At 36.8% G+C, this 10,608-nt stretch overlaps 1 non-coding gene across 1 annotated transcript; it reads right to left on the reverse strand.

Moving 5' to 3' along the window:
- Nucleotides 1-1,735: 1,735 nt before the first annotated feature.
- On the reverse strand, nt 1,736-1,845 carry LOC125610964. Its single transcript, XR_007341071.1, has one exon. It is a non-coding gene; the product is annotated as a U6 spliceosomal RNA (small nuclear RNA).
- Nucleotides 1,846-10,608: the final 8,763 nt, after the last annotated feature.

Below are 10,608 nucleotides of genomic sequence, written 5' to 3' on the forward strand. Positions count from 1 at the left end.
TTTCCTCAGATGTGTTTTGTCATGCAGTTCTAGAATCTTAAGCAAGAACAGAGAACATATGCATCAATTCTTATTTTTTCCTCATTCATTGGTGGAAGTGTTGAGAGTTGTAAATTTTATCTGTGGTTGTAAGTTACATCAGTGTAAGACAGTGTTTTCCTTCAAAAAGTGTTTCTATGTGCTGTTTGTACCTAACCATAATAGACGAAATGCTGTGTGGCAGGCCTTGTGCTCTGAGCCTAATAGAAAATGTCCCACTTAACCATTGTAGCAACTTTAAGAGTAGGAACACTTTTGCTGCATTTTAAGTATAAAGAGACCAAAGCCTCTGTTTGGGAAACCACCACATCTGTTTTTAGTTCCTGTTGTTTGGAACACATGGGTCCAGCCTGACTACAAGGGCCAGTGAACAAATGAGCCAGGAATGACAATTTCTTGGCCACAGAGATTGGTTCAAGAGAAGGCAAGTGACCCAAACGTAGTCAATTGGAATTCTCCATGATATTGTTGCTGGAATTTCCAGGAAAATATAAAAACAAAACAAAACAAAAAAACTGTATCCCATGAAATCTTTAGTTATAAAACAATATACCCCATTGTTGAAAGAACCATCAAGGCTTGCCATAGGAGAAAATGCCCATTTATTGAGGAACAGCTCTGCATATTTACAGAGCCAGGGATGGTGTGACAGTTGGCATGGGGTACTTTTTTATTGGTGGGTAAGAATCAGGTGACCCAACAGGGCTAGTCTGATTGGTGGGTAAGGATCATGTGAGCCAGGAGGGCTCACAATTGGACAGCAGGATCATGTGAGCCAGCAGGGCTCACCATTGGACGGCTCTTCTTGGGGGATGGGGAAGTTGGTCTTTGGAGCCGGGTCGACTCCCAGCAATTGTGGATAGGGATTGTCTGATGTTGAAGACACACACACATGCGTATCTGTGTTGATTTATGGAGAAAATCAGACACATTTTAAGGGTACCTACCATCTGTACCTACCATCTGAATACCAACAAACAAATGTTTGTGAAGCCAGAATCATCCCTTGAATTTCCAGGTTCTATAAGCCAATGCATTCTCTTTTTGCTTTGGGCAAGTTGAGATAATTTTCTATTATTTAGAATACAAACAGTCCTTAGAAAATGGATACTCCCAGGTCCTATAACTATTAGTTGGTTGTTCCAAAATGTGTCCATGGGTAATCCAATACTAGCACTTTTACTCATAATCAGTAACATCTTCAGTCTCTATTAATGCATTATCATTCATTCATTGAACACAAATAACACTGGAGAGATATAGGCTAGATCATTTATAGTTTCATATTTTTTAGGTCTCTCCAGAAATATTTTATTTCTGTATTAAATATGATATATATTAATGTAGAGTTGAAATTCCCTTTATATTTCACTTTGTGACATAATTATATCTTTTTCTTCAAATTTCATATTTTGAATGTTTATATTAGTACATTATAGTTACACATAATGTAATGTGTAACTATAAGTTATAGTTACACATAAGTGGGGTTTGTTTTGACATAATCATACATACATGGAATACAATTGGCTCCTTTTTAGTTCCTGATACTTCCACTTTAAAAAATATGGAACACCTAGGGTCTGGGGATATTGCTCAGTTGGTAGAATGCTTGCCTTGTATGCACAAGGCCCTAGGTTCGATCCCCAGCACCACAAAAACAAAACAAACAAAAAAATAAAAACTTACTTTGAAAAAAAATATGGAACACTTGAGAATTTGTATGCCACAATCATGCAGCGGTCATGCTAATCTTCTCTGCATCATTCCAATTTTAGTCTATGAGCTGCTGAAGTGAGTGAGCATCAGTTATACCCTCTTAAGACAGGGGAAACATTCAGAGGGGTAGGAAAACATTGAGGAATTTTAAATAAGAGTAAAGTGGTATGATTTGTTTATTTAAAAGATGGCTTTAATGTTGCATGGAGAATCACTCATCAGTAAAAGAGAATAAAATCATGGCATTTGCAGGTAAATGGATAGAGTCGGAGAAGATAATGCTAAGTGAAGTTAGCCAATCCCCCAAAACATAAATGCCAAATGTTTTCTCTGATATAAGGAGGTTGACTCATAGTGGGGTAGGGAGGGGGAGCATAGGAGGAATAGATGAATTCTAGATAGGGCAGAGGGGGTGGGAGGGAAAGGGAGGGAGCAGGGGATTAGCAAGGATGGTGGAATGTGATGGACATCATTATCCAAAGTACATGTGTGAAGGCACAAATTGGGTGTCAACATACTTTATATACAGAGATATGAAAAATTGTGGTATATATGTATAATAAGAATTGTAATGCAAAAAAAGAAAAAACAAAGTACATATATAAAGACATGAATTGGCGTGAACATACTTTATATACAAAGATATGAAAAATTGTGCACTATATGTGTAATAATTGTAATGCATTCTGCAATCATGTGTTTAAAAAATAAAGTCAATTAAATAAAAAAGAGAGAGAGAATACACAACAGGGAGAGCAGAAGGAGCAGGAGTATCAGCAAAGAGACTGTTGCAGTTTTCCAGAAGAAAAACTGTGTTCTCTAGAACTAGGCTATTATTGATGAAGTTGCTGATAAGAGGAGATATTCAAGATGTATTTTGCATGTAGAAACAATAAATCTGCTGATGGATCCAAAGTGAGGAATGAATAGAAAAGGATCATCAAGAATGGCTTCTAGGTTTTGACCTTAACAGCCCAGAGAATGATTGTACCATTTATCCGAACAGTCCTTATTTCCTATTTAGGGAAATCCAGATGGTTCATACTGGATAATGAATGAATGGCTTCAAGTAGAATACCTCCCAAGCAGGAATCAAAAGTCGAGTTTTACTCATAGCGAGTTTAAGATGCCTAGCAGTTTTTCATATGGAGCTGTCAAGTATGTCTGGAGATCAGAAGAGAAACTGTGATCAGAGAGGTTAGTATGTAGACACCACAGTTTATTGGATGCATTCCAAACCATGGAAATAAATTTAATGTTGTACTGAAGAAAGAATATAAGACAGTGTAAAACAGAAAAGTGAAAACCCTAAGACCTAATTATATAGTAAAATTTGAAAAAGGAAGAATGTTTTCGTCTGTTTGCACTGCTATAAAAAATGAGTCCGGATAATTTATAAAGAACAGTAATCTATTTTCTCACAGTTCTGGAGGACTGGAAGTCCAAGATCACAGCACTGGTAGGTGAGTTGTCTGGTGAAGGCTCATCTCTGCTTCCAAGTTGGTGCCTTCTTGCTGCATCCTCCAGAGGGATGGAAGGCTGTGTCCTCCCATGGCAGAAGGGGCAAAGGAGAAAGCGAAATGCCATCAAAGCCTCTTTTATAAGGGTACCAATCCTGGTCATGAGGGTACAGCCTCATGACCTCATCACCTCTTAGAGACCCCACCTCTTAATACTACGATATTGGCAATACCTGGATTTTTCCTTTTTTGCCCTCTTGAACTAGGATGTTATTGATGAAGGTACTGATAAGAGAGGACATTTGAGATGCATCTCACAGATAGAGCAAGTTACATCTCCAATATGATTGGGGATGTTGACACCATAACAAGGAGCAAGAAGAAACAGCCAGAACTTGTTTCAAGAAGAATCAGCTATGTCAACTGGGTCCAATGGTGTTGTTGACCAACCAGAATTAGGAATGAGAATTGGCCAGAATTTGGTGAGATGTAATTTGTTCTGGAGCTTTGATCAGAATAGTTTTATTAGATTGGTAAGGTCTAGGGAGGGTTTAATATTTTCCAGATGGGAAATATTACATATGGGTAGTATGTTTGTTTCTTTGTGGAAATATTCTAATAGAAGGAAACATAATTACAGGTAACCTTTGAGGAAGGTTTGGCAAATCGAGGAGAGCAGAGAAATGGTCTGGGAACTGGGTGGGAGATATGATATATTTCATGTTGATAAGGAACAGAGATAATTATAGAAACTAAGTCCTTCAGTGGGTGAGAAGTGGGGGGATCTGGTACTCAGGTGGGGGAATGGAGAGAAGCAGAAATTGACACAGAGTATCTGAGCATACATACAGGGGATCTGACATTTGGTGTGAATGGATGAAGCATGGCTACTTTTTCAAGTACCACCCATTATTTTCTGTTGTGCATACTCACTTTTCTCAGATAATCACGTTTTATTATCTCAATGGGTATCCAATACGCTTTTTCTTTACCATTTTTCCCAGCTCATTTATGTTTTTCCAAGATAGAGTGAGGAGGTCGATAGAGGAGTTTTGATGTGGGAGGTGGGGAGAGAAAGTGTGAGATTGGGTCCTTATTGGGAGAGTGAATTACCCAGGAATTCTAATGCAGACAGCACACTTGGTATTTGTAATCAGGAACTCAAAGTAAGACAGTTCAGCACAGGGGCATTTTCTTGATCCCTGCTTACATGCCAGTGTATAGGCTAAAATAGATCAAGATCTGGGATCTATCAGGGAGGAATGTTTTAAACAAACACTATGAAGTGAAAGAATAAAGGGGAATTTAAGGAGGATGCATGCTGGTTGAGAAAAGAGAAGGCATGAGTGGGTATCAGTGAAAAATGGGAAAAAAACTATATGGGGTGAGTGACTATAATGGGTAATGAGAAGATATAACACAGTATTTAATATTTTTTTTTATCTTGACTTATAGGAAAAAAGCCTATCTAACTCAATGTGTGTGCATGCATGCGCGCGCGCACATACACGCACACACACCCCTCTCTACATATCATTGGTGAAGTTCGCATTGAGTGATCTTTATGACTGAAATGCACTCACATGATACTAAAAATACTATGATCTTTTCCAGTTTATTCTATTTTTTAAATTGCGGGTTGCAACCTATTATATTCCACTTTAATGGTATTTTAATGGGTTATGGCTCATAGTTGGTAAAGCACTAGTGTTGGGTATAACTGTAGAAGTGAGTGGCAGAAATAGGGTGAAGGAAAGAATTGTTGGAAATGATCAAATAATAGGGAGAAAAGGATTTAGAATGTTTCATCAATGTGGACATTCAATTCACTACAACTGATGGTGAATCATCTTTCTTTTCTATCTAGGCTGTAGCCACTATTCGCATGTGACTACTTAAATGGAAATTTAAAAACTTCTTTTTGGTTATAATTGAACTGGAAACTGAACATACTTAAAATTATAATCTTATAGCTTTTGACACACACACACACATATCATATTCCCAACAAAATATTAAACATACATCACTCCCTTCCTTTACCTCCCTGCTCTGTCTCTGACCCAGGCAACACTATCTTCTTTCTGACTCTATGCATTACTTTTCATTTTCTAGAATTTTATGTAAGTAGGATATGACTACTATAGTCTGACTTCTTTCAGTATTATTACTTTGAGATTTATCTATGTTGTATGTATCAATAGTTTGTTGCTTTTTATTGCTGAGTGGTATGCTACTGTATAGATACACTGTAGTTTGTTTATTCATTCACTTGCTATGGACATATTGGATTTTTCCATTTGGGGGCTATTACAGATAAGTTGCTGTAAGCATTTGTATATGGAAGTATGCTTTCATGTCTCTCAATAAGTAACTATGAATTCTTGTTATCATTTTTGCTCATTCATATGTTTTCCATTTCAAATAGAAATCGACATGCCTTGCCCTCCAAAGAAGAATCAATATACAAATAAGCTGATTTTCTGCCTAGACTATCTAAGACAACTTTGGAGTCTTTATAATTGAATCTTTGGTTATTTGCATATATCAATGAAGGTTTAATGTCCCACGGTCCAATATCACAGCTACATTTACCCAAGATCTGCGATTAAAACCCACACAATGGGCTGGGGATGTGGCTCAAGCGGTAGCGCGCTCGCCTGGCATGCGTGCGGCCCGGGTTTGATCCTCAGCACCACATACAAACAAAGATGTTGTGCCTGCCGAAAACTAAATAAATAAATAAATAAATATTTAAAAATAAAAAAATAAAAAAAAAAATAAAAAAATAAAACCCACACAATGCCAACTCCAATATCTTTCTAGAAATTCTACTTTAAAAGCGTGATTGCCGCTAGTGAAGGGAAATACAACTTTTCTTTCTGCATGCTTGTAATTGACACTCCAATTTTATACTCATTTTATAATATGGCAAAATATTAAATCAGCAATTTGCATAAGTTGGGCTGTTTGATCCAAGTATGAACACTGATTTCAGAGGATCATTTAATAAATCAAGTTATGAGTGTACAACTAGCAAAGATACATTCAATTACATCCACCCACAGAAGTGGGCAATATAGCAGAAGTTCTCAAATGTCACTCTGCATTGGATGCACATAAAATACACATTGCTGGCCCCACCGCAGAATTTCTAGCTTAGTTTAAGTCTGAGGTAGGACAGAGCTTGCAGTTCTAATGAGTTTAACCAAGGGTTTCTGGTGGAAGGGCCACATTTTGAGAACCCTTATAATAGCACATAGAACTGTGGGCTCATCTGTGTTCAAATCACAGCATAGTCACTTCCAGCACCTGTGAGACCTCAGGTGGGCTATTCCAAGCCTCCTCATCTCTAAAGTGGAAATGATATGACATAGCTCAGAGGCTTTTGTGACAAGGTTATTTAATAAAGCACTGTAAGCGGAGTCTGATAGCTATTATTATTATCTTTAAAAACATGGTGGCCTATATAAACAAAGTTTGTGTGCTATTATAGAATTTCAGGGTACAAACATAATCTAAAAAGAGGCAAACTTGGGTCAATAGTCTGTATGTTTCTATTTTCTTTTTTTTTTTCTAATTTTTTAAAAAAATATTTTTGTTCCAGGGATTGAACCCAGGGGCACTTAACCACTGAGCCACATACTCAGCCCTTTTGTATTTTGAGACAGGGTCTGGCTAAGTTGCTTAGTGCCTTTCTAACTTGCTGAGGCTGGCCTCGAACTTGCAATCCTTCTTCCTCAGCCTCCTGAGCTGCTGGGATTACAGGTATGCACCACCTCACCCAGCCAGTTTGTTTCTCTTTAGGAGAATACATTTAAAATTGAAATCTCTTCTATGTCTTTCTCATCTTCACTTTCTTGTCTTCACTTCACTTCCTTAGTCTTCCTTGCCTCCTGATGAAGTCAGAAGAGGTCAAGAGACACTCAGGAAGCCATTTGCTTAAGTTTCTTGGTATCTATAATGATGGTGTCATTAATCTCTAAAAGCATTGCTGGATCTCTCTATTGAGGCCAAATCTATCTATCTCTGTAATTAACTCCACCTGCATGAATCCCTTTCTTGTCAATGCACATAATTATATGCAGATCCTCCTTATTAAAGTACAGACTATGAAACCTATTTTATGTTAACAAGCCCTATTTACAGTATAATATATGAATTTTGAGTTGTTGAACTTTAGGCAAAAGGGCATGGAAATATTTTGTTACAGTGAAACATATTCATGACCCCAGTCTTATGAAAGGGTTGGGAGATCATTTTAATACAAGAAACAATGAAAATATAGAAAAACGGGAGGAACTCATTTTGTGTCACATAGAATATTTGTGTCAATAATAATCATTATGGGGCTGGGGATGTGGCTCAAGCGGTAGTGCGCTCACCTGGCATGTGTGTGGCCCGGGTTTGATCCTCAGCACCACATACAAACAAAGATGTTGTGTCCGCTGAAAACTAAAAAAAAATAAATAAAAATAAATATTAAAATTCTATCTAAAATAATAATAATCATTATGATAATTTGCTCTGTTCATTTAGCAAACAGTTATTAATTGCCTTACATATACAAGGTATTGGGAATAGAGTTAAGAACAAGACACAATTCTGGATGTAGAAAGATACACAACAAGGCAAGAAATAAGTAGGTTGAAATAGTGAATGAGAAAGACAACACAAGAAGTGGTTAAGAGGAAGTAATATAAGACTGGCTAGTTGGGGTAGGACATTTTGCATTGAGCATTGACATTGTGACACATTCAGCCAGTCATGCTATACATACTTTTAATTTTGTTCTAATTATGGTGGTAGATAGATTTAGAACCAAAGACAAAGACTTACAACCCCTCCTAGTATCATTCCCAATTTGCAGGAGAGAAAACCAAGGATTAGATATTTGAAGTACATTGTCCAAAGTCACCTACCTAGAAAAAGGAAGAGCTGAAGATATACCTAAGGTTGTTGAACTTGAAAGTCTAAGTCTGAGTGATTCTTGCCTTGTGTTGTTATTCACTATTATTCACCATTATACATTAATTTCAACCCACAATTCTACAACTTATTGAATTGGTAGTAGGGTTAGTTGGATGCTGGATGCTTTATTTGTATCAACTAATCCATAGAGCACTCCTCTAGGATCTTAGAAATGCTGGGTCAAGTTCAGAAAGTTGAACAGGTATATGTTGGGTGCATCTGGGATCTGCCTGCCTGGGGTCTTTCCACTCATATGCACTTGAAGTTTTCTGGAGGTCAAAAGTGTGCTTAAGAAGACTTATTAGTAAATGTTCTTTATCAATTTGGCTGTTTCCTATGACATCTCAGGGCAGCAAGCTCTTGCCCACAGCCTAAGGTTTCTGCTGCACCACTAAACTTGCCAGGTATAGAAATGCTTGGATCAAATACCAATTGTAATTGTCATGCACCGTCATTACTCACACAAGTTTGAGCTGCTGAAGTTTGACTCCATTTAATTTACATCACCAAACCGACATAATGAAGGATTACCAACAGACGGAAAATAGGTATAAAATTTACTTTCACGTACATTTGAATCATGGATGATTCATAATCTAATACTTAATTACTAAGTGTCAACACTCTTAATTCAATAAAGTTTTCATTTTGAAAAATCCTTGGAACTTTTAGGCAGATGAAATTGTGCTCATATGCTCCTTGTAGAAATCAACTGGGATATACAGATGCTCCCTGATTTATGGCAAGGCAGTTACATCACCCCCCAAAAAACCAACAAATTGAAAATATCATGAATTAAAAATGCATATAATCTACCTAACCTATTAAGCATCCAAGCTCAGCAACACAGCACACTCCCCGGTATCAGCTGTTTCCCCCTTGTGATCCTGTGGCTGATTGGGAGCTGATTGGGAACTGAGACATCTTGCTGCTGCCTAGCATCACCAGAGAGCTTCAAACTACATATTGCTGGTCTCAGAAAAGATCAGAATTTGAAATTCACAGCACAGTTTCTACTGAATGTGTATTGATCTGGCACCATTGTAAACTCCCCCCCGCAAAAAAAAAAATGTAAGTTGCATCAAGGAAAGGCATCATCTTTCCTTTCTGTACATCAGAGATGGTCTGTATCTGATCTAATTTAACATCTCATAAGTAACATCATTTTACAGATGAGGAACTGAGGGCTTGGGTGAAAGAGTAGCCTACCTTTATAAAGTGCTATTCTAGTTTCTTTATTCATGTCAATATTTTTGCCCTTTATGAACAACCTAACCAAAAAAAAAATAAATAACAATCATTATTCCCATTTTGAGATGGAGATTAAAGTGCTATGGAGGGTGATCAGGATTTGAATCCCACAGCAAGGTTCATTCCCTAAGGACTTGGTGACTACTCTCTGCTGCTGTGCGTGAGCCTGAAGTATAACCCTGAACATTAGAGCTTCTCAGCTTGGTGAACTTCAACTCCATCTTGCTGTTCTCTTTTCTCTTTTTCTTTCTTTTTTGCTCTACATTATTTTGAGTGTACCCCTCTTCAGACAAGGAAAATAAAAAGTAGAAATAAATTATAAGATTGTTGAACTGGAAGACACTTTGTTAAAAAATGCCTTTGAAATGTAGACATCTTTCCTTTCTGTAATAATTTTTTTATATTTATTGGAGGGAAATGATACTTATAAATCAATACACTGTGGCATATAAAATAGTAGGAGCAGATTCTTATGATGAAAGAAAATATGAAAGGAAATTATAACTGGGAAGCCTATAAAAGCCATGAAATTCTCAAATATTACTTCAGGGAGGGAGAGAAGAGAAAATTATTTATGTTTCCGAGTGTGAAAACTTTTTGAAATATAAATATATATTTTTGAAATGTTAAAGACTTGGGATGAAAATGAATATACTGTATTCCCCCTTTTATCCAAGAGGGCTAAATTCTAAGACCTTCAGTGGTTGTATGAAACCACAAAAAATACCAAACCCTATGTATACTGTATTTTTCCTATACATACATACCTATGATAATGTTTAGTTTATAAATTAGATAAGAGCTAAGAGATTAACAACAATAGCTAATATTAAAATACAACAGTTGTAATAATGTGCTGTCATAAAAATTATGTGAATGTGCTCTTTCTCTTCCTCAAATATTGTCTTATTATACTGTTACCTTTTTTTTCTTGTGATTATGAGAGATGATATTTAGGGGAAATAGATTAAGGTTTATCTTTTGGCATATTGGAATTGCCAGAATCATTATGCTTATACTTTGCAGCAAATATTAAATGAAATAAGTGTTCTTGGAATACACATACTATGATATTGTGACCATGGATTTAATAACCAAGATGACTACTGAATAATGGCGGGGGGGGGGGGCTGTATACAGTGTGGCTACACCAGACTTAAGGGGGTTG

This window comes from Marmota marmota, unplaced genomic scaffold, assembly GCF_001458135.2.
Source record: "Marmota marmota marmota unplaced genomic scaffold, marMar, whole genome shotgun sequence".
Taxonomy (NCBI): Eukaryota; Metazoa; Chordata; class Mammalia; order Rodentia; family Sciuridae; genus Marmota; species Marmota marmota.